General features: G+C 35.1%; 1 non-coding gene across 1 annotated transcript; it reads right to left on the bottom strand.

The window, feature by feature from the left end:
- Nucleotides 1-18,368: 18,368 nt before the first annotated feature.
- On the bottom strand, nt 18,369-18,475 carry LOC140859527 (small nucleolar RNA R71). The gene has a single exon (XR_012143064.1). It is a non-coding gene; the product is annotated as a small nucleolar RNA R71 (small nucleolar RNA).
- Between the last annotated feature and the right edge of the window lie 5,898 nt (nt 18,476-24,373).

Genomic DNA, 24,373 nt, shown 5'->3' with positions numbered 1-24,373 from the left:
ATTAAGAATGGAGAAGATCCCTACATCTATAAATGGGCAAATGGTCCAGTTGTGGTATTCCTTGTCTTGTACGTGGATGACATTCTCTTAATCGGGAATGACATCCCCGCACTACAGGGAATAAAAGTTTGGTTGTCATCACAGTTCTCCATGAAGGACTTGGGTGAAGCATCCTACATCCTAGGGATGAAGATCTATAGGGATAGATCTAAAAGGATGCTTGGGTTATCCCAGTCCATGTACATAGACACTGTGCTGAAGAGGTTCAGCATGGAGAATTCCAAGAAGGGCTATCTATCGATAGGCCAAGGAATTTCTCTCTCTAAGAAGGATTGTCCGACAACTCCTGAAGAGAGAGAGCGTATGAGTAGAGTCCCATATACTTTAGCCGTGGGATCTATCATGTACGCCATGACATGTACAAGACCAGATGTGGCATACTCACTAGGAGTAGTGAGTAGATACCAATCTGATCCTGGAGAAAATCACTGGAAAGTGGTTAAAGCCATCCTTAAGTATTTGAGAAATACTAAGGACCAATGGTTGGTTTATGGCGAGTCAGATCTGAAACTTGTGGGGTTCACAGACTCCAGCTTTCAATCTGACCATGATGATAGCAGGAGTGTGTCGGGTTATATCTTTACTCTGAATGGTGGAGCCATCTGCTGGAAGAGTTCCAAGCAGCATACTGTGACGGACTCTGTTTGTGAAGTGGAGTACATCGCAGCATCGGATGCCGCGAAGGAAGCTGTGTGGCTAAGGAAATTCATCAATGAGCTTGGAGTAGCATCCTCCTTCGATGGTCCAGTCCTGCTCTACTGTGACAGCACTGGTACCATAGCTCAGGTGAAGGAACCCAAAGCACATCAACGGATGAAGCACATCTTGCACCGCTTCCACCTGGTCCGAGAGATCATGGATCGAGGTGACGTCGACCTTCAGAAGATCGACTGAAAGGAGAACCTAGCCGACCCCTTCACTAGAGCCCTGGCAATAAAGGAGTTCGACAATCACAAGTCAAGATGGGTATTAGATACTGTGCCGAGTGGCTTTAGGACAAGTGGGAGTTGTTGGAAAATGTGTCCCAAAAAGCCAATCGTCAAACTGTTGACGGTTGAGCAACCAAGTATTGTAATTGATTTGTTAATAAATAAAATATATTTGGCATTTTCATCATAAGCTTTCATCTTCTAATGAACTCCGTTGTTATGATGAAGTCCTTAGGACTATTTAAGTTCGATAAAGAGAGGATTTATCGATTAGTCCTTAAAACTGTTCACGACCAAATGATAGGCTGTTAATAAGGACGACAGCTTCTATCGAGCATCGGTCACTGTAGGCCATATGGGTTGGTTGTCCTCTTAACCAAGGAGTGTGGAGACACTGGTATGGCATACAGATGAGATGTAAGGGTACATCGTCATTGAACGTGACCAACTCCAGAGCATTCTGCTGTCGAGAATGTCTCTGATGGGATATAGGTATAAGTGTCCCTTAGACTTGAGATCACCTCAGTGACTTGCAAGCAACTCACTGTGCTTTGGTACTGGACTAACTGAATTTCTAATTCAGGGACGTAAGGCTTCTGGGCACAGTCAAGTACTTGCAAAGTCAGAGTGTGATCGAGATGGGATTGACCACTCCAAGAGTTGGAGAAGAATGAGTCGCTGTATTTCAATTTAGCAAAACCTTGGCCAGGGTAATCCATCAGATGGATTTGATATTTTGAAATACAATGTGGACAACCTGATCAGAGTTGACAGTTGAGCTCTGGGGTATCCTATGATCATTTTGGTCAAGGGGATGAATTATATGAAAACTATATCCGCATGGGTTCTAAGGATGTTGTTCTACACATTCGACCTATCCGGACGTCGGGTACCATTGCTAGATGGTCACTTCGATTGGTATAGGAATTTGTTTCTATGCTACCGGCTTAGGTTCGGACCTATGAGGTCACACACATTAGAGTTCATGATCCGATCGGATGGTTGATCAATGATTAAGAATCATTATAGGGTTAAATAATCAATACGATTGACATTTAACCCAGTGCAAGTGTTGCAGGAGGATCGATTAGCAATTTGATTGCTAATTGGCTTAATTTGATTAAGCCAATGGACTGAGATTAAGTCTAATTAAATATGATTTAATTAGATTTGGTTTGGGCTTGATTGGATCAAGTTCAATTGGTTTATTGGATAAGCCAAGTGCAAGGAAAGACTATTCCTAGTTCAACTAGGACTTGGGTCAATCTAATTTCTAATTTGATTAGAAAATTAAATCAGATTTAAATCTAATTTAATCTGATTAAATTATGTTCTTAATTAGGTTAAGACCTATTTTAATTGGGTTGATCTAATTTTAATTTGATTTGGTTTGGGAAACCAAATTAAAACAAGTCATGAGACAGAATCCTAGTAGGACTAGGATTCCACCTTGCGCCACATAAGCCTTCTCCATGCCCTCTCTCTTATTCAACGTCAATCTCCACTTATTTTGTCCGACAAAAGCCCTCTCCCAGATTTCTCTCACATTCACAAAAGGTCTCTTCTCTTCTTTCTTACATGGAAGGTGGTTTGGATCACCATCCCAGACCAAGAAACCGTAGTATCTGTCCGGCTGACGCGGTACTCTACCGGATCGCCTTAATGGTGCAAGGTATATTGGGCTCCGGATCTGATCTAATCATATCCGAATCAGGTTCAGCTATTGGTGTCGGTCCTTCTACCTGTTGAACTTCATCAAGTTCAACCTTAGAGGCAACGGTTCCTTCATCCAAAACTAAGGATCAAGACAAAAATAAAGTATAAGAGTTAATCACATGAAAATACAAGTTTAGCTCTTTTAATGAGCAAGTTAAAGCTTTAAATATACTTTACACAATAAGGAAGAAGCTTTTTTGATTTTTTTCAAAGTTGTTGAAGACTTGAATGAGCTCTTGAGGGGTTGGTGAACTTGAAATAAAAGTTTCTTTAGCTTGAAGAGGGCTTTTTCTTTAGAGCTGAAATGAATGCTTGAAAAACCTTTCTTTTTCTCTCATTTAAGTATCTTTATATCTTCAATAGATGGTGGAGAGTAATTTGGGCGGGATTAGAGCCATTGGAGTATATTAAATAAATATTAAATATGACCAAAATGAGCTGAAAAATTAATCGTTATGAAAATTTTCTATCGCAGGGGTCGACTCATAGGATCGACCTCTGTGGCATAGAATAGAAAGTTACTATTCTGTACTTTTGACTTACACAGCAATAGAGGTTGACTCATAGGATCATCCTCTTTGGGTGTGCCAGCCAGAAATAGCATGTCATTCAGCCCTTTTGACAGGAATCGACCCTAGGGATCGATCCTTCTCTTTAAACTTGATTTTCTCTCAAAATATATATCCAAAAAATATGAAATTACCTTCAATAGATCACAAATCTTCTGTTCTTGCTCTTAAGGCTTTCAAATCAAAACTTGGTAAAATTACTATTTTGCCTCTGAAATACAATAAATCTTTTTTCAAGCCAAAATCGTTAGTAACCCTCTCAAATATTTTGTAATCATCAAAATCAATTCAAAGAGCAATAAAATATCATATTTTTAGAAAAATAGTTTATCCCAGATGGTGGCAGTGGGAGGTTAGTGGAGCTCGAAGAGAAAGTCTTTGAAAAGCCAAGAGCTATAAATCTTCAGGAACCCATAGCCCATAAGCCAGTAGTTGATGTTTCTCTACCACCTTATAGATCTAGCAGGATCTCCGGACCTCCTGAAAGGTACATGGATATGCTTATGGAGGAAGTAAAGAAAATATTCCTTATGGGAGATAGAGGTCATACTGATGATCCTAATACCTTTGATAAGGTGATGTCTAACATCGATTGTTAGATGCTATGAAGTCAAAAATTGACTCAATGCACTCGAACCAAGTTTGGACCTTAGGGTATTGTACCTATTGGATGTAAATAGATCTACAAAAGGAAGATAGATATCGATGGTAATGTAGAGACCTATAAAGCTATGCTTGTGGCTAAAGATTATAGTCAGCATTAGGGTATTGACTATTAGTATTAAAAAATATGTCCTAAAGTCAATCATCTAGGTTGTAGATGATTATTTTTTATACATATATATAAATTATAAAATGATAAATATTATCTGACAGATTCATCATAAGGAATATATCTTTCAAAATAGAACTCATATGTTATGATGAAGTCTTTAGAACTATTATCAAAATGATAAAAGAAAATTTGTCGTATGGTTCTTAAATTCTGCTCGTGATCAAATGATACAATTATTGTATCAAGTATAGATTGTTGCATGCCATATTAGTTGATTGTCTTCTTAACCAAGACGTGTGGTGACACGGGTATAGCATACGGGTGGTATGTAGGAGTATATTTCACTGAGCATGACCACTTCTGAGGCACTCTACTATTAAAGGATGCTCTGATGGGATATGGGTATATGCATCCCTCTGACCTAGGACTGCCTTGGTGACTTGCAAGCAACTCACTGTGTTTTGGTGTCGGACTTCTTAAATTTTTAATTTAATAACAAAATATTTTTAGATACAGTCAAGTACTTATAAAGTCTGAGTGTGAGTCAAGATAGAATTGATCGCTCCAAGTAAAATTAGAGATGATGCATCATTGTATTTCAATTTAGCAAAATTTTGACCAAAGTAATCATAGTGAGAAGTCAGAAAATTTTTATGGTTGAGACACAATGTGGACCACTCTTTCTGGGTTGACAGTATAACTGTTAGTCATCCTTGAGCATCAAGTGTCAAAGGGATGAATTATATGATAACTATATCCACATGAGTTCTAGAGTGTTGCTGGGCATACATTCAGCCTATCCGAACATCGGATCCCATTGCTAGATGGTTACATCGATTAATACAAAAATTATTCTTGTGCTACCGGCTTAAATTCGAACCTATGAGGTCACACATATAGAAGTACCTGTCTGATCAAATCGATGATTATGAATCGTTGAAGGATTTAATTATCAATTTGATTGATGATTAGTCATACGCAAAGATTATAATTAATTATTTACTAATGATTGATAAATTAAAAAAATAATTAATTAATAATATAATTATTAATTGACTCAATTTGATTGAGCAATGGAGATTGGATTAGATCTAATTAAATTAGATTTAATTAGATTAGTTTTGGATTGATTGGATGCATCCCTATTGAATAATAGGGCTTATTTCAATTGATCTCAGAGATGTAAATAAAATTCTAAATTGAATATGATTCAATTAGTTTTATATAGGTTTGGATTGGATCTAACTCTATTGGATAATAGGCTTGATTGGATCAAGTCCTAATATCAAATGAAGTCCCTGATCTCTATTTAAAAATAATTCTTGGATCAATGAAGTTTTAATCTAACTAATTCTAATTAGATTGGGGCTTAATTGGATTTATAATTAGGCTAGGACCCAATTAGTTAATTTGTTATAACTAATTCCTAAATTGATTAGGATTGGATCCAAGAATTAGTTAGAGTTTGATCAAGATCTTGAATCCTATTTTTGGAATAGGACTAAACCAAGCCACCCAATGTGATAATTAAATCCTCACGCCCTACTTCCTTTCACGTTGAGAAACCCCATGCCCCATCAGGATGTCATGCCCTCTCTCTTCTTTTGCATGAAAAGGAGGCATCCCCTTTTCTCCATGTTGCAAAGAAAAATCAAGAAGGGGGCGTCCTAGAGTTGGATGCCCCAACATCCACATGCGCAACCCCCTTCTCTCCTTCCCATCTTGGTGTGGTTTTGTGAGAGTTTGTTGCTGGTTTTTGGGCATCAAAGAGGGCTTCTTCTGTTAGTTTTATAATAAAAAATTGGAGAAGAAAAGTTTTTCCCAACGAGAGAAAGAGAAGGAAGAAGAAGGATTTTCTTTCTTGTGCGCAGCCTTGAAGAAGAAGGAGTTCTTCTTTCAGATTTTTTTTTTATTTTTTTTAGGATAAAAATTAGATTAGATCTAATTTTTAATATAAAAATTTAGAGAAAAAAATATCAAAAAAATATGGTTGGATGTTTGAAAATTTCTAGAGTTCTAGATCAAGAAAGAAGAAGGGTCTTCTTTCTTATGTGCAGCCTTGAAGAAAAAGAGTTCTTCTTTCAGATTTTTTTTCTATTTTTTTAGGATAAAAATTAGATTAGATCTAATTTTTAATATAAAAATTTAGAAAAAAAATATCAAAAAAAATTGATTGGATGTTTGGGACTTCCTAAAGTTCTAGATCAAGAAAAAAAAAAGACAAGAAGAGAGAAGAACGGTTCTTCTCTTGGGTCTCTCTTTTGGATTTTTTTAGGGCTAAGAAATCCATATGATTTCTAGTATGAGAATTTAGATTAGATCAAATTTTTATGATAGAAAATCAGAGAAGAAAAGTTCTTCTCAAAGATATGAAAAGATGAGAGAAAGGTTTTCTCTTGTGCGTAGAAAATTGAGAAGAAAGAGTTCTTCTCTTGATCTCTATTGTAGAGATCTGATGCGTGGATCCAGAAAGAAAAGTAGAGGATCTCCTTATTCTTCATCTTTATATTTCCTCTTAGATCAACTAATACATGATATCTTTGTGAGCTAGCACTCCCAAAGAGATCGATCAGCACAAGGGCTTCGTGTGGATACCCGTAAAGGCTAGATGTATGTGCCACTACCAAACATCATGAAAAATCAAGTATTATAAATTTTGGATGCGGTGATCTACTATTCGTACTCAAATATGAAGTTATGAATTTAATTAATATTTAGATATGATTTAAATATAAATTAAATATGATCTATACTTGTTGAATTTTAGATTTTAAATGTGCATACATGCATATTAGTTCATGTCATATATCTTGTATGATGATTTTAGATTTTATCTATGCATACATTATAGATTAAATTATTTAATCAATGTATATTTCACTATAAATTTTTAAAAATGCATGCACATCATCCACCATGCTTCCCTTTAAATGGTATCAGAGTCAGGTTCGTTATGATGTGAACATATATACATGTAGAGTTGAAATCTAGATTTAGCAATACATAAGATACGCTATGATTTGATTCTAGATATGATCTAATATAAAAATTAGATCTAATATAATTTAGATTAGATCTAAATTTTTATATATATAATATGTAAATTAGATTAGATATTCTGAGTAGTAAAGTACTCAGATTGGGTAATCACAAGGCCGTCTGATCATAGGAGCAAGTAGGGTTACATGATCGTCTCTTTCCATTCAATGGGGTGCTTTTCAGACGTGTAGGGGTGCCACTATGAGATCTCATGAAGAAGAAAGTGAAAGAAGAAAACTTTTTTTTCTGCAAAATCCTAGATGTTGAAACTCTAGGATTTGTTGTATATGATACAAAGCATGAATTGTATGAAAAGTAAAATATCTAATCTATATAATTAAAATTATTTTAATTATAAAAATAAAATTTAGAATTATAAAATATTTAGATATAATCTAAAGTTTGTTATGATTGATTTTATTTCAGTTTATGTGAGAATTTTTAGATTTGAAACTATGTGATACTTGTTGGCATGTCAACTAAGCCGACTAATTTTGAACTGAGTTGATCCAATCTCCTGATTTAATTAGTTTAGTACTGACTGATATAATCTAGTTATCTTAGGTCAAATAGTAATGGTTATTATTCATGATCAGTTAGTCGATCGAGTATTAGACTTAATCAACCCACTGAAGTGAGCCAACTCAGTTTAGAGGTTAGCCGATCTAGTTTTCAAACTAGAAAAATTTTACATAAAATTGATGTAAAATTATTTTATAAAATTAAAATTATTTTAATTAATAATCTTAACCCATGTTAATGCTATACTTAATTAAAAATTAAAAAATATAATTTAGATATAGAATTATGATTAAAGATCTAATGACATTGTATAAAACATGGGGCATCGGTTAGCTCAAATCAAGTCCTCTTAATTGGATTAGACCTAAAGTTAGAATCAAAGACCTAATAGACTAAAAGGAGTAGTTGATCAAATCTAGCCAATAGTTGATTTAGATTAGATCAAGAGTACTCCAAATTAAAAAAAAATAATAGTTGTAATTGATCGAGTCCATATCTTTGATCAAACCAAATGGACATTGATTGATGCTCAAAGGTTGAGCTTGAGTCATTAGGTTGATTAGATCGTTAGGTGACTCGAGTTGACTCATGTTGTTAAGATTAATCCGTATGATTGATTTAGGTGCTTTGGATCGACTTGTCTCTAATCCTTCTTATGACTTGATAAAGTCAGTAGGAGGATCTACGACATGTTGGTTGGATCCATTAGTCACTAGTCCTTTTTATGATTTGGTGAAGTCAGTGGAAGGATTTATAACTTGTAGGTCAACTAATATTTTATAAAATAAATTAACCAAATTTTTTAAATTATTAGATCCATAAAATAAGCTAGTTATGAGGATAATTAGATCATAGCCGCCCATTAAGGTGTATGATAATGAGTCTAATATTTCAAATAGGCATTGGAGGCACCGCATGCCTGGTGTCTATTACGTATTGGAATTATCATCCATTATATGCCTGGTTGGCCGAGCCACACTCAGACCTAAACATCTATTTGTTGGATGCACTTAATATTGTCATGTTAATGGTTGGACCTAATCAGGATTTTCAGTGGAGGTGCCACACGCCTACTGAAGGGATGCCTGGGGTAAAATCTGATTGCTAAAAATTGTTTGAAGAAATAATTGGTTATGAACCTACCCATGGATGCACTAAGGTTGGCCGAGCCACACTCGGGCCTGAATGTAGTCTGTGTAGATTTTAGTACTACTAAAGAATTAAAGTAATTTCTCAGATTGGAGGTAGAGGCTATCAATTCATATAAAATAATGAAAGAATCTTTGGACTAAAATCCAAATCTTTAGGTTTAAAATAATTCATATCCTAATAGGTCAATTGTTCTCTTTTCAAAAATGGCTAGAAAATTATCATTCTCTTCACTGTTAGACAGTGAAAACACTATTAGACCTAACTTCGATAGCCAGTATTAGAAGTTGGGTATAGTTTTTAGGTAAATTGATCAAGAAGTCTCAGGCTAATCCAAACAGGCCTAAAAGAGAAATCAATAAATGGTTGCTGGTCAAGATAGTTATATGATAACTCCTTGAAGTTTCTCTATTGATAATACTACCACCTGGGTATAGGATACTGACAGTGCAAGTCATATTTTCAAATAGTTACAAAAGACATCAGGATAGTAAAAGATTTGAAAATGATAAGAGACTCCTGAATGTAAGATATAGAAGTTTATTCTAGTCTTAACATTAGAAATTGTCGAACTTGTTTTTAAACCTGAACATATCATTTAAGTGATTGTCACTATTATCCAATCTTATTAATGGTGTCAATAAGTATGATTGTTGTAATATCATTGTGAATGATACTATAATAATGAGTGGATAATTAAAAATAACATAAACTCAGTACCATAGCCTGTTAGTATAGTGTACATGTCTGACTAGCACCCTAGATTAGATAAAGTTACTAAAGCCTACTTTTGGCATAGTTGACTATGTCACCTTTTATTGGAAAGGATGAATGAGTCAGCGATGTTTTGAGTTTAGTATATATTGTGTATTTACACTCATGAATATTAGTACTAAAAGAAGGCTTTACTACTTCGTTAAATCTCTGACGACCTATCTTGACATAGGTGCATCTTGCTTATGAAGCACAAATCTGAGTTGATTGAAATATTCAAACGATTCCATAATAAAGTAAAAAAATGAACTGCAAAGAGTATTAGAATTCATCGATTTGATTGATGAAGTGAATACCTTTACAGTAAGTTTTGACATATCTTGGAGAAAAATAGATTCTCTCTTAATGGATCTCTCCTGGGACATCACTTTGTTTAAAAGGATTTTTGAAAGGAGGAATTGAACATTATTAGACATGGTTCGATCCACAATGGGGTTTGCTGATCTAGTTGAGGTTATGTTTTAGAGACTACTTGATATGTATTCGAGAACATTCTGAGCAAATCGATCACCAAAACTCCATATGGGATATAGACTTGGGCAATTCGATATTTTCTTACTTTGACGTTTGGAGTGTCGAGCTTATGTGAATTATTCACAAACTGACTAGCTTGGATCTTAATCTGATAAATATTATATTAAAAATATTTCTTCTATCTTCCTGATGGACATGAGATGTTCATAAATCTTAAGGTATTCTTTTTGGAAAAGAAGTTTCTTGATGAAAGAACTGATGACGTTAAGAGCAAGCTTGGTGAAGCTTGATAGGTAGAGGAACTGACTTTGACACAAACCAATAGAATCAGAGTTGATTAGATCAATTTTGGAGTCCAATGTAAAGGCATTCTTGAGTAAATATGGTAGAGCATCGTATTAGCCAAACAGATACTTCAATTTCTAGATTCGAGATGGAGATTTGATTTTTCATACAGATGCAATACATGAATCTAACATTGAGAAGTGGCTTAGAGCCATTAAATCTAAAATGAAGTTTATGAAGGTCAACAATGTATGGACATTCATTGATTCACCTAATGGGGTAAGACCCATAAGGTGTGAGTGGATTTTAGATGGATAAGAGGCACAGACGGAAAGGTGGAGACCTATTAATTCTATCTGATTGCCAAAGGATTTCATCAAAGTTATAGAGTTGACTATGATGAGATATTTTTCTTGTGGCAATCTTCAAGTCTATTCGGACTAAATCAAACTTCTTAAAGTTAGAATATACATTTTGAACGTATGGTTTTGTTGAGAATGAAGTAAAATTCTATATGTACAAATAGGTTATTAATTCTATAAAAATATTCTTTGTATTATTTGGATGAAATTCTCTTAATCGAAAATGACATCTCTACATTATAGAGAATAAAAATTTGGTTGTTATCTCCATTCTCCATAAAGATTTAGAAGGTTATTAGAACCATTCTTAAATATTTTTGAAGTACTAAGGACTAAAGATTCGTTTATGAAGAATCTAACTTAAAATCTATGGAATATTAATTCCAGTTTCTAGTCAGATCGAAATGACAAAGTTGTGTCAGGTTATGTTTTTATCCTATAAAGAAGAGTGACATACTGAAAAGGTTCCATGCAGTATTTAGTAGCCAGTTTTATTTACGATATGGAGTTCTTTGCGGTATCTGATATTGATAAAGAAGTTGTTTGGTTATGGAAGTTCATTAGCAAGTTTGGAGAGGCACCCTCCATTGATAGTCCAGTACTTCTGTATTAATAGTACTACAAGAGCCATAGCTCAAGTAAAAGAATTGATGTTCTATCTAAGAACCAAACACTTTCTACATTACAATCATCTTATTCAATAGAATCGAAACAAAGTCGACCTTAAGAAGATCGACTGAAAGGAGAACTTGACCGACTCATTGACTAGAGCAATCGGATCTAACGAGTTTGATGATCTTAAATGGAAGATGGATATCTGATACTGATCTGATTGGCTTTAGTCCAAGTGAGAGTTGTTAGAAAATATGTCCTAAAGCTAATCATCTAGGTTGTAGATAATTATGCTCCATACATGTATATAAATTATAAAATGATAAATATTATCTGGTAAATTCATCATAAGGAATATATCTTTCAAAATAGAACTCATATGTTATGATGAAGTTCTTAGAATTACTACCAAAATAATAAAGGAGAATTTATCATGTGGTTCCTAAATCCAGCTCACGATCAAATGATACAATTATTATAAAAATGATAATTGTATCGAGTGTAGGTTGTTGTATGCCATCTCAGTTGGTTGTCTTCTCAACCAAGACGTATGGTGACACGGATATGGCATACGGGTGATATGTAGGAGTATATTTCACTGAGCGTGACCACTTCCAAAGCACTCTGCTGTTAAGGACTGCTTTGATGAGATATGGGTATATGTGTCCTTCTGATCTGAGACTGCCTTAGTGACTTGCAAGTAACTCACTGTACTTTGGTGCCGAACTATCTGAATTTTTAATTCGATGATGGTAGATTTTTGGGTACAGTCAAGTACTTGTAAAGTTTGAGTGCGAGTCAAGATGGGATTAACCACTCCAAGTAAAATTGAAGATGATGCATCATTGTATTTCAATTTAGCAAAACTTTAGCCAAAGTAATCCTAGCGAGGAGTCACAAGATTTTTAAGGTTGAGATACAATGTGGATCACTCTTCTTGGATTGACAGTTTAACCCTTAGTCATCCTTGAGCATCAAGTGTCAAAGGGATGAACTATACGGTAACTATATCCACATGGGTTCTAGAGTGTTGCTAGGTATACATTCGACCTATCCGAATATCGGGTCTCATTATTAGATGGTTACATCGATTAGTATAGAAATTATTCTTATGCTACCAGCTTAGGTTCGAACCTATGGGGTCACACACATAGAAGTACCTATCTGATCAAATGGCTGATCGACGATTATAAATCATTGAAGGGTTTAATTATCAATTTGATTAATGATTAGTCCTATGCAAAGGTTGCAATAAATTATTTACTAATAGTTGATAAATTAAAAAAATTATTAATTATTAATATAATTATTAATTAGCTCAATTTGATTGAGCAATAGAGATTGGATTAGATCTAATTGAATTGGATTCAATTAGATTGGTTCTAGATTGATTAGATGCATCCCTATTGAATAATAGGGCTGCTTCAATTGATCTCAAGCATGCAAATAAAATTTTAAATTGAATATAATTCAATTAGTTTTATATAGGCTTAGATTGGATCTAATCCTATTGGATAATAGGCTTGATTGGATTAAGCCCTAATTTCAAATGAAGTCCCTGATCTCCATTTAGAAATAATTTTTCGATCAATGGGGTTTTAATCTAACTAATTTTCAATTGGATTGGGGCTTAATTGGATTCATAATTGGGCTAGGACTTAATTAGTTAGTTTGTTATAACTAATTCCTAAATTGGTTAAGATTGGATCCAAGAATTAGTTAGAATTTGATCAAGATCTTGAATCCTATTTTTGGAATAGGACTAAACCAACCCAACCCATGTGATAATTAATTCCTCATGCCCTACTTCTTTTCACATTGAGAAACCCCATGCCCCATCAGGATGCCGCATGCCCTCTCTTCTTTTCCATGAAAAGGAGGCGTCCCCTTTTCTCCATGTCGTAAAGAAAAATCAAGAAGGGGGCATCCAAGAGTTGGATGCCCCAACATCCACACGCACAACCCCCTTCTCTCCTTCCGATCTTGGTGTGGTTTTGTGAGAGTTTGTTGCTGGTTTTTGGGCATCAAAAAGAGTTTCTTCTATTGGTTTTATAGAAGAAAATTGGAGAAGAAAAGTTCTTCCCAATGAGAGAAAGAGAAGGAAGAAGAAGGATCCTTTTTCTTGTGCGCAACCTTGAAAAAGTTCTTCTTTCAGATTTTTTTTCTATTTTTTTAGGATAAAAATTAGATTAGGTTTAATTTTTAATATGAAGATATAGAGAAAAAAATTCAAAAAAATATGGCTGGGTGTTTGGGACTTTCTAGAGTTCTAGATCAAAGAAGAAGAAGGGTCTTCTTTCTTATGTGCAGTCTTGAAGAAAAAGAAGTTTTTTTTTTTATTTTTTTTAATTTTTTTTAGAATAAAAATTAGATTAGATTTGATTTTTAATATAAAAATTTTGAGAATAAATACTAAAAAAATTTGGTTGGGTGTTTGAGGCTTCCTAGAGTTCTAGATCAAGAAGAAAAAGAGAGAAGAAGAGTGAAGGACGGTTCTTCTCTTGGGTCTCTCTTTTGAATTTTTTTAGGGTTAAAAAATCTATATGATTTTCAATATAAGAAATCAGATTAAATCTAATTTTTATGATAAAAGATCAAGGAAAAAAGTTCTTCTCAAAGGTGTGAAAGGAAGAGAGAAAGGTTCTCTCTTGTGCGTAGAAAATTGAGAAGAAAGGGTTCTTTTCTTAATCTCTATTGTAGAGATCTGATGCATAGATCCAGGAAGAAAAGAAGAGGGTCTTCTTATTCTTCATCTTTATATTTTCTTTTAGATCAGCTAATGCATAGTATCTTTGTGAGCTAGCACTCTCAGAGAGATCAATCAGCATAAGGACTTTGTGTGGATACTCGTAGAGGCCGAACGCATGTGCGACTGCCAAGCATCATGAAGAATCAAGTATTACAAATTTTGAATGTGGTGATCTGCTATCTGTGCTCAAGTATGAAGTTATGAGTTCAATTAATATTTAGATATAATTTAAATATAAATTAAATATGATCTATACTTGTTAAATTTTAGATTTTAGATGTGCAAACATGCATATTAGTTCCTGTCATAGATCTTGTATGGTGATTTTAGATTTGATCTATGCATGCATTATAGATTAAATTATTTAATCTATATATGTTCTACTATAAATTTTTAAAAATGTATGCACATCACCCATCATGCTTTTCTTCAATTAGGAAACCTTCTCGCCCGTAGCCATGTTGAAATCTATCCGTACTCTGCTTGCTGTTGTAGCTTACTATGACTATGAAATCTGACAAATGGATGTAAAAACTACTTTCCTAAATGAATATCTTGAGGAAGATATCTATATGGAGCAGCCTATGGATTTCACATGTGGTGATAGTGATCATAAAGTTTGCAAGCTGCAAAGGTCCATATATCGATTAAAACAAGCTTCTTAAAGTTGGAATCATCATTTTGATGAGGCAATCAAATCATTTGATTTTATAAAAAATGAAGAAGAATCTTGCATATATAAGAGGGTTAGTGAGAGTGCGATCACTTTTCTCGTATTATACGTGGATGATATTCTCTTCATTGAGAGTGATATTCTCATGCTGATCACGATCAAAAGATGGTTGTCCAAGGAGTTCTCCATGAAAGACCTAGGGGAAGCATCCTATATTCTCAGAATAAAGGTCTGTAGGAATAGACCTAAATAGATGCTTGGCCTGTCACAAAGCCTGTACATAGAGAAAGTGTTGAAGAGTTTCAACATGAAAAACTCCAAGAGAGGTATCTTATCTTTTAGGCACGATATTAGTCTCTCCAAGATAATGTGTCTGACCACATCTGAGGAGGTGTAGCACATAAGTAGGATTCTTTATGCCTCGATGATACGAAGCATCATGTATGCCATGCTATATACTTGACCTGATAATTTTTTTACCATGAGTGTCATGAGCAGGTATCAGTCAAATCCAGATGAGGAGTACTGGATAGCTGTGAAGAACATCCTTAAATACTTAAGAAGGACTAAAGATTTGTTCTTGATCTTTGGAGGTGATTTTAAGTTGTGAGTCGAGGGGTATACTGATTCAAACTTCATATCTAATCCTGATGATAGAAAGTCTACATCAGGGTACATGTTCGTTCGCAATGATAGCATAGTTAGCTGGAAGAGTTTCAAGCAACCATCATAGCATATTCGACCACGGAGGCTGAATATGTCACTACTTTGGATGTTGCAAAGGAAGATTTCTGGTTTAAGAAGTTCATCGTAGAACTTGGGGTTATGACATCGGATGCCATACTGTTATACTGCGACAACAATAGAGCCATAGCACTTGCTAAAGAGCTGAGGTCTCATAAAAAATCTAAGCACATCGAGCGGTTGTTTTATATCATATGCGACTATCTCGAAAAGAGACATGTCGAGGTGCAAAGAGTTGACTCCATTAATAACGTGGCAGATGATTTATGTCACAAATTGACATAAAAAGTATCAATTAATATCTAAATTATCTAACTTTATTAAGAAATTGATACTTGTTATTATATTTTGCAGAAGAAGAGATCATCAATAGAAAAAACAAGGAAAGAGGATTCCAACGGCGCAAATTTTATGCAAAACGGAGTTAAATTGACCCAGGAATTGAAGAATGAAGAAAGAAGACTCAATTGGGTCAAACCCGAGTCAAATCAGATCAAAATTGGTCAAAAATCAACTGATTTGATGATCTGGTTAGCCGCCTGGTCCACAGCAACAGGCGCATGGACCATGGACCCATCGGCGCACCATAAACTCCCTAAAACCTCTTAGTCCCACATCGAAAGTTTTGAAAACCTTATAACCCCCAAATGCCTATAAAAAGCCACCAAAGGCCCTTGTTTTATGTATTCTTCCTTCTGATCAAGCTTGTAACCCTAGATAGTGGGGTTTTTTTAGCTCTCTTTTCAAGCCTCGAGCTTTGAGGTTTTTGTAATAAATTTTTTTTATATATAAAATCTTATTTTTATGCAATTTCATCTCTTTACATTATGCAATTTATTTTTCTTGCAATTAGGATAGTTTAATTTATGCAATTTAATTTTATGCAATTAGGTTAGTTTAAATTATGCAGTTTAAATTTATTAGGATAGTTTAATTTATGAAATTAGGGTAGTTTATTTTTCTGTATTTAAATTTTGCAAGTAGATTTAGATCATGTCTAGCTAAGCATCCCTTCTAGGGTTTGCGATGAAGCTAGATCATGAGTAGAGATTTTACATAGGGTTCTTTCTTTTTCTTAGGGTTTCTTTTTCTTCCTCTTTTGCCAAGAATTTTTGATGAACTACAGTTGGGTCAGAGTCCCTTCATAGTTCATGCTTGATTCAGTGCATAGGAGGAGAAAACCCTAAGGGATCCTAGTTACTACTCCCCTGTAAAGAATCTTGATGGGTTATCGTTGGGCCTTAGTCCCTTCATAATCTATGCTTGGGAAAGACAAGAGGAGTAGTCGTTAGGATCAATAAGAAAAATTCTAGGTAGAATTTCCTAATCTAGATCTAGTGGATTCAAAAACCCTAGATCCTTAGTCTTATTGTCTTTAGCAAACAACTTTCGACTTTCGATTTTTGTTAAAGCTCGCTTGAGCATAGATTTGAAAATTATTTTTAAAACCAAGTCTCTGTGGGATCGACCCGTACTCGCTGGTCGTGCTACTCTGCACACCGTGCGCTTGCGATTTTATTTACAAATTTTAAGATTTGAACATCAAGTTTTTGGCACCGTTGCCGGGGATTTGGTATTTTAAATTATTTTCAAATATTTGTTCTTCGTGCGTTATAACTCTCTTTTTTTTTTTCTTTAGGTTTCTATATTTAGTTGGTGATTGCTGGAAAACTCAGGTACGCTTCTAATTTCTCTTTTATTATTTTTAGTTAATTACTTTTGCTTTTAGACCTAATCATTTGAATTTACTTAATCATAAAAAAAAAATATAAAACAAAACAAAAGACATTTCATAATCGTGAAGTAAAATATCAAAATAAAAAAAAATTCTAAATTAAAATCTTTTACATTCTTGGTCATCTTGTTTATTTGTATTTGCATTTTCATAATTAATCTAAGGGCATCAACCCATTAACAAGATAAGGTGGGGATTTCATTACCCTTCCTTAGCCCAAAAACCATCTCCATCATATTGCATTACCTAGACTTTTAATCTTAAAATCAATTAGACGTCAACCTTAAGGAATTCGAGCTCAATAGGACAAGGAACCCTAAGAGTTCTACCAAGTTTGAGTTGTTTGATTAGTTGGTGTCTAGGCAAGTCCCTGAGGGTGGTTTGTTAAATTGGTTCAGTTGCTGGCCTGGCCAACTCGTTTGGTGTCTAGAAAGGCAACGATGAGTGAACCTCCCACCTCTTATACTTACTGGCTAACTAGTTGATCAATCTCCACTTGGAAGGTTTGAAGGGTCATCTTGGAACAGTTAGGAGCTGTCTAGATTTAGGTTAACCCTAGGATAGATTGAGTTTAATTTATTGATTCACTTGTTTGAAAAAAAAAAAAAATTTTAAAATTTAAATTAATTTGGTTACTTTTCTTTAGATTTAGGACTCCTTAGGATCTTCTCTTTAGAACTTTTTCTCTTTTCTTTCTTTTCCTTATACATAAAAATTTTATTAAAAAAAAAAAAAAAAAAAAAATTGTATAAACATCGAGAACCGTACACTTCGTGTGTGGAGAAGAGTGTCGGGTCGTCTAGTTAGAATTGAGTCAATTCCTGTTGTTCCAATGGCTGAACCAATCCAACCCATGACCCTTAAGGATTTGTGTTATCCAGTTGGCTCCATCCAACCATCTTGTATCAGGTTGCCACAACCCACAGCTAACAATTTTGAAATCAAACCTCAAATCATAAATATGCTTCCAAAATTCACAGGATTAGAGGATGCTTATATATTTATTAGAGAATTTGAGGAGGTATGTGCAACCATGAAACTGCAATTAACAGAGGATGAGGTCAAACTTAGATTAATCAACTTTGCCCTTAAGGACAATGCTAAGAAGTGGCTTTATAGTCTGCCAAACTATTCTGTCACTACCTGGGAGGGCTTTGTGAGAACATTTTTAAAAAAGTATTTCCCCCATCATAAAACAGCTAGGATTAGGAATGAAATAAATCAATTTTACCAACTAGCTGGTGAATCATTTTGGAAGTACTTTGATCGTTTCAAGAATCTTTTGACCCAATGCCCACACCATGGAATAGAAACTTGGAGACTATGCCAGATCATCTATGAGGGGTTAGATTCAAACTCAAGAACCATGCTAGAGTCTATGTGCCAAGGTCAATTTATGGACAAAGAAACTACTGAAGCTTGGCAATTCTTAGAAGACCTAGCCGAGAAAAATTTACAGTGGGAAACAACTAGGGAACCTGATAAAGCTACACCTTCAAGAGGAGGAATGCATCAAATTCAACCAACCTTAGCATCAGAGGCAAAGATTGCAACCTTAACACGTAGATTGGAAGCCTTAGAATTACAGAGACCAGCCAATGTAAATCAAATATCTGCACCCATGTGTAAAGGGTGCAATGCACCAAACCATGTCTTAGAAGAATGTTCCTACTCGAATGAGTGTGCACAGGTGAATGCCACCTATCAAGGACCATTGAACAATCCTTATGCACCCACATATAACCCAGGTTGGAGGAATCACCCGAATTTCTCATGGTCCCAGAATCCTAATGTAGGTAATCCAAATTTCAATCAGCAAAATCTAAGGTCCAACCCAGTGATGAACAACCCGCCAGGCTTCCATGATAATGACAAAAAAATTACCTCTTTAGAGAAAAGCCTAGAAGCCATGATGAAAACACATACCAGCTTTATGCAAACTACGGGTCAACTCATAAATAATAACACCCAAGCTATAGCCCGTCTGGAAATGCAAGTAAGTCAGCTGGCTTCGACCATTAGTGAACGAGAACATGGTAGGTTACCTAGCCAACATGAGCCAAATCCTAGGAACCAAAATGGTCCACGACCCCAACAAGAAAACCAAGTTAATGGTATAAATGCCATTCATACCTTAAGATCAGGAAAACAAATAGACAATAAGGTAGTTGCACTTGATGATATAGATGACTCATCTGCCGAGTCACCTTTTAAAACTACTACCTTTCAACCTCAAGCACCAGAAACTGAAAATTCACCTAGTCCAGTACTTAAAAGTCCTAGAGCTCCTTTTCCAAACAGACTGAAATCCAATAAATCTGAACATTTAGACAAAATTTTAGAGGTATTTAAACAAGTCCAAGTTAATATTCCTCTTTTAGATATAATCCATCAGGTTCCAACTTATGCCAAATTTTTAAAAGATCTCTGCACTAGGAAAAGGACCACTAATGTACCAAAGAAAGCATTTTTGGCTGCAAGTGTCAGTTCATACCTATCTAGCCATGTGCCAATTAAATATAAGGACCCTGGAGCTCCAACAATTTCTTGTGTTATTGGAGAAACCAATATAAAAAAGGCCTTGCTAGATCTAGGAGCTAGTGTGAATATCCTTCCATATTCGGTGTATGAACAACTAGGATTAGAAAAACTTCAACCTACTGGGATCACATTACAGTTAGCCGATAGATCTCTCAGGATCCCTAAGGGAATGGTCGAGGATGTTCTGATAAAGGTTGAAAATTTCATTTTTCCTGTAGATTTTATTGTTTTAGAGACTGAGCCAGTTGCGAATCCTAAAGGACATATACCTGTCATTTTAGGAAGACCATTCTTAGCTACGGCCAATGCTGAAATCAATTGTCGAAATGGTCTAATGAAGTTATCCTTTGGGAATATGACCATTGAGCTTAATGTTTTTAACTTAGAACAGGAATCCTCTTCTCATGCTGATGTCAATGTAGTCCAAGATGGTATTTATGAATCCATTGACATTAGTGATGATGAAGTCGACCTAGAGTCTAACCCCTGGTTAATCCATGAGTCTGAGGATGTCAATGAAATACTTAAAGAAAATCAGATTAATCAGGAATCGACACTTCCTACTGAACCAATCATTGAGATGGTGAACTCATCACCTAAACCATCGATAGAGGAAGCACCCATTTTAGAACTGAAGCCCCTCCCAGAACATCTCAAGTATGCATATCTAGGACCCAAAAAAACTTTGCCTGTAATTATTGCATCAGACCTAGATCCCAAGCAAGAGGAGTTATTGTCAGTTCTAAAAGCAAATCAAGAGGCAATAGGTTGGACCATAGCAGATATCAAAGGAATAAGCCCTTCTATAGTTCAACATAGAATATACTTAGAGGAAGAGGCTAAACCAACAAGAGAAGCCCAAAGAAGGCTTAATCCAGTTATGAAGGATGTAGTTAAAAAGGAGATTCTGAAACTCCTAGATAGTGGAATAATTTATCCTATTTCTGATAGCTCTTGGGTAAGCCCAGTTCAAGTAGTACCCAAGAAATCTGGGGTAACAGTGGTCCAAAATGATGCAAACGAACTTATCCCAACTAGGACCCAAACGGGATGGAGGGTCTGTATAGACTATAGAAAGTTGAATGCTGCGACAAGGAAAGATCACTTTCCTTTGCCATTTATTGATCAAATGTTGGAAAGACTAGCCGGACAAGAGTTTTACTGTTTTCTTGATGGATACTCCGGTTACAACCAGATCCCCATAGCCGCTGAAGATCAAGAAAAGACTACATTCACCTGTCCATTTGGTACTTTTGCCTATAGACGAATGCCCTTTGGACTATGTAATGCACCGGCAACCTTTCAGAGATGCATGATCAGCATATTTTCAGATATGATAGAACGATTTCTAGAAATTTTTATTGATGACTTTTCTGTTTTTGGTCTAACCTTCTCCGAGTGTCTGAATCACCTGCAATTAGTTCTAGAACGATGTAAGGAGAAGCACCTAGTTCTCAACTGGGAAAAATGTCAGTTTATGGTCAAACAGGGAATAGTTCTTGGCCATGTCATTTCTAAAAAGGGGATTGAAGTGGACAAGGCCAAAATAGATCTAATTGCAAGTCTTCCACCACCTAAATCTGTGAAAGAAATACGTTCATTTTTAGGTCATGCTGGATTCTATAGAAGGTTTATTGCCAACTTTAGCAAAGTAGCACGTCCACTGACTAATCTTTTGGCAAAGGATACTAAATTTGAATTTACTCATGAGTGCTTGGAATCCTTTGAATTTCTAAAAAATGCACTTGTATCAGCTCCAATCATTCATCCTCCTGTCTGGTCTGAACCATTTGAATTAATGTGTGATGCGTCCGATCATGTTGTGGGCGCAATCTTAGGTCAACGAATAAATAAGCTGCCTAGAGTGATATATTATGCAAGTAAAACCTTAAATGATGCGCAGCTTAACTACACCACAACTGAGAAGGAGTTCCTTGCCGTTGTCTTTGCTTTAGAGAAATTTAGATCTTATTTGGTTGGGACCCACACCATTGTTTACACCGATCACTCAGCCATTAGACATCTCCTAGCAAAGAAGGATGCCAAGGCACGTTTAATCAGATGGATTTTGCTCCTTCAAGAATTTGACCTAGAAATTAGGGACAAGAAAGGCACTGAGAACGTTGTAGCAGATCATTTGTCCCGAATTCCAGTTGCACCATCTAGTGAACCACCCATCAATGAATCTTTCCCAGATGAGCAACTCATGTCTTTGTCTACTGAACCTTGGTTTGCTGATATTGTAAATTATTTAGCCATAGGCAAGATACCTTCTCATTGGACTAAGCAGGATAAATATAAATTCTTTGCCCAAGTGAAGTATTTCATTTGGGATGATCCTTATCTTTTTAAACAATGTCCTGATCAAATTATTAGAAGGTGTATCCCAGATAACGAAGTCATGAATATTTTATCTTTTTGTCATGATCAAGCATGTGGGGGTCACTTCGCGTCTAAGAAAACTGCTGCTAAGGTTCTCCAATGTGGTTTTTATTGGCCCAATTTGTTTAAGGATGCTCACGAATATTGTAAAAATTGTGCTCAATGTCAGAAAATGGGCCGAATCACCAAGCGACACATGATGCCACTCAACCCAATCTTGGTAGTTGAAGTTTTTGATGTTTGGGGGATCGATTTCATGGGACCATTTCCAAATTCCTTTGGAAATGAATATATTCTAGTAGCAGTTGATTATGTTTCAAAATGGGTAGAAGCAATTGCATGTAGAACACCCGATAGCAAAATGGTCATTAAGTTTCTTAAAAAAATATTCTCTCCCGTTTCGGTATTCCTAGGGCAATCATTAGTGATCGGGGAACCCATTTTTGTAACCAACCTTTTGCAACATTGATGAAAAAGTATAATGTCACCCACAAATTGGCCACACCATATCATCCTCAAACTAGTGGGCAAGTTGAAGTGTCAAACCGACAAATCAAACAGATCCTGAAAAAAACTGTTAATGCCAATAGAAAGGATTGGTCTTTAAAATTAATTGATGCACTTTGGGCATACCGAACCGCTTTCAAGACCAATCTAGGAATGTCTCCTTATAGGATTGTGTTTGGTAAACCATGTCACTTGTCTATTGAGATAGAACACAAAGCCATGTGGGCCATCAAACAACTAAATACAAATTTGAACGATGCTGGAAACCATAGGAAGCTTCAATTGAATGAATTAGAAGAACTTAGAAATGAAGCCTATGAAAATGCAAGGATATACAAGGAACGAACCAAAGCATTTCATGATCAATCAATTATAAGAAAAACTTTCAATATCGGACAAAAGGTGCTCTTATATAACTCTAGATTACATCTGTTTCCAGGAAAGCTTAGGTCTAGATGGACAGGACCATTTTTAGTAAAGGAAGTATTTTCACACGGGGCTGTTGAGATTGAAAACCCAAGTAATGGTGTTATCTTTAAAGTTAATGGTCAACGATTAAAACCATTCTTGGAATTACCTGTCAAGACTGTTGAAGATGCCATGGTTCTTTATGAACCAACTTATTCTGATTAAGTTGCTTCGAGGTTTGGTCTGGCTGAAGACATAAAACTTAGCGCTTCTGGGAGGCAACCCAGCTTATTTAATTTCTAATGCTTTCTTTGTTTTCAGTTTGCTTAGGACAAATAAATTAGATAAACTCCATTGGGGACAATGTCGGTCAAGTTGAGGGGAGAGCTTGAACAAAATCAGGTGTTATCATTTCCTTTTCCTTCCACTATGAGTTATTTCTTGCATTTAATATATTATGTAAAAAAAAAATAATAATAATAAAAATATATATATATATATATATGAAATAAATTAATCTATAAAAGAAATAAGAGTAAGTTAGAAAGTATTTGCTAATGTAGTGAGTCACGGAGAAGATTAGCTGGTTAGACTCTTGGTGGCTTAGGTCATTTAAAGACTATTAGCACTTCCAATTGCACATGCACACTAACAAGGTAAAGTAGGTGTTAATTGTAAGGTCAATTAAGGATTTGAGTATTATTTAAATTAGATAATTTTCTCTACACCCCAATTGAAGAAATTTGAATTTAAGGAAAGAGCTACCTGCCTGAAATAAAATGCAAAACACAGAGTAAATGTGGATTGCCCTAAGCCTAGTAACCGGGTCTCTTCACCTAAGTCAAGTGTTGAGATTCGCGTCAAACGGTGGTGGGAAGGCCAGGATGCTCAGCAAAAAAAAAAAAAAAAAAAAAAAAAAAAAAAAAAAACAGTGTGAAAGCTACCTTAGTTCTTTGTTTAATCTGGGGTGTATAAAAAATTAATCGAACTAAGTTATGAAAAATGATACAATTGGCCTGTACAAGTTAATACTGAAATACTAAGTTAGTTATCACTCACACAAGTGCTATAAAACTTTAAGTGTACTCTAAGAAAGCTTCTAAGTAGACTGACTACCGATTCTAATTCGAAGCTCATTACTTAGTAATACTAGAAAACTTCTTGAATTTCGATCTTAAATTAATTTGCAAAGGAAGATCTTTTTGGAATATGATCTTATTTTGGTACATTGCTAAGGGACTAGCAATGATTAAGTTGGGGGGTGTGATTTATGTCACAAATTGACATAAAAAGTATCAATTAATATCTAAATTATCTAACTTTATTAAGAAATTGATACTTGTTATTATATTTTGCAGAAGAAGAGAT

This window comes from Elaeis guineensis, chromosome 7 (assembly GCF_000442705.2).
Source record: "Elaeis guineensis isolate ETL-2024a chromosome 7, EG11, whole genome shotgun sequence".
NCBI lineage: Eukaryota > Viridiplantae > Streptophyta > Magnoliopsida > Arecales > Arecaceae > Elaeis > Elaeis guineensis.
This window is presented reverse-complemented; position numbering and strand designations above follow the sequence as displayed.